The sequence below is a fragment of the Silene latifolia genome, chromosome 3, assembly GCF_048544455.1.
Source record: "Silene latifolia isolate original U9 population chromosome 3, ASM4854445v1, whole genome shotgun sequence".
NCBI classification, from domain to species: domain Eukaryota; kingdom Viridiplantae; phylum Streptophyta; class Magnoliopsida; order Caryophyllales; family Caryophyllaceae; genus Silene; species Silene latifolia.
In genome coordinates, this window is record NC_133528.1 from 75,734,358 (window position 1) to 75,735,292 (window position 935).

General features: G+C 41.2%; 1 non-coding gene across 1 annotated transcript; it reads left to right on the top strand.

Moving 5' to 3' along the window:
- The first annotated feature begins 546 nt into the window (after positions 1-546).
- On the top strand, positions 547-654 carry LOC141650837 (small nucleolar RNA R71). Its single transcript, XR_012546849.1, has one exon. It is a non-coding gene; the product is annotated as a small nucleolar RNA R71 (small nucleolar RNA).
- Positions 655-935: the final 281 nt, after the last annotated feature.

Below are 935 nucleotides of genomic sequence, written 5' to 3' on the forward strand. Positions count from 1 at the left end.
GGAGGTGGGGTGTATGTTGTTTGAGGATTTTGAACATTTTGGCTTTTGTATGAGAGATTTGGATGGAATTTGGTGTTTTCATTGTAATAGTTGGAATAAGGGGTACCACTCTTGTATGCTTGGAAAGCATTCACTTGTTCATTTGTTCCCCTACATTTACTTTGGTCATGTCCCAAAGTTCCACAATTCTCACATATCCCACTTGGGATTGATGAAGATGCCGTCATGGCATTAACATGATGCTTTGGTGATTTTGAGACTTCTTCAAGTCTAGCCATAGCTTTTTCAAACTTCAAATTGATTGTGTCAATGTGAGCACTAAGTTGAGCACCCAATTGAGTAACGGAGTCCACTTCATGCTTTCCTCCTCTAGTAGCCTTGCGAGGTCTACTATATTGTGAGTTATGGACCGCCATTTCCTCAATTTTGTTCCATGTTTGATTGTCATCAACTTCGGTGAACATTCCATTTGATCCCATGTTGAGAATGTTCCTTGAATCTTCATATAAACCGTTCCAAAATTGTTGTACCAAGAACCATTCGCTAAGTCCATGGTGAGGACATGAGCGACAAATTCCCTTGAACCGGCTCCCAAGCTTCATACAAAGATTCTTCATCCCTTTGCTTAAAACCCGTAATTTGAGCTCTTAGCATGTTAGTCTTTTCCGGTGGGTAGATTTTTTGTAGAAAGCTAGAGCCAACTTCTTCCAAGAATCAATTCCGAGAGTGGCCTTATCAAGGCCCTTCAACCATTGTTTCGCGGTGCCAATTAGAGAAAAAGGAAATAAGACCCATCGAATTTGGTCTTGAGTTACACCGGTTTGAGAAATCGCATCACAATAGTCACAAAAGGTTTCCATATGAGAATGACGGTCTTCACTAGGCACCCCCCCAAATTGGCTCCTTTCGACTAATTGAATAAAGGCGGATTTGGA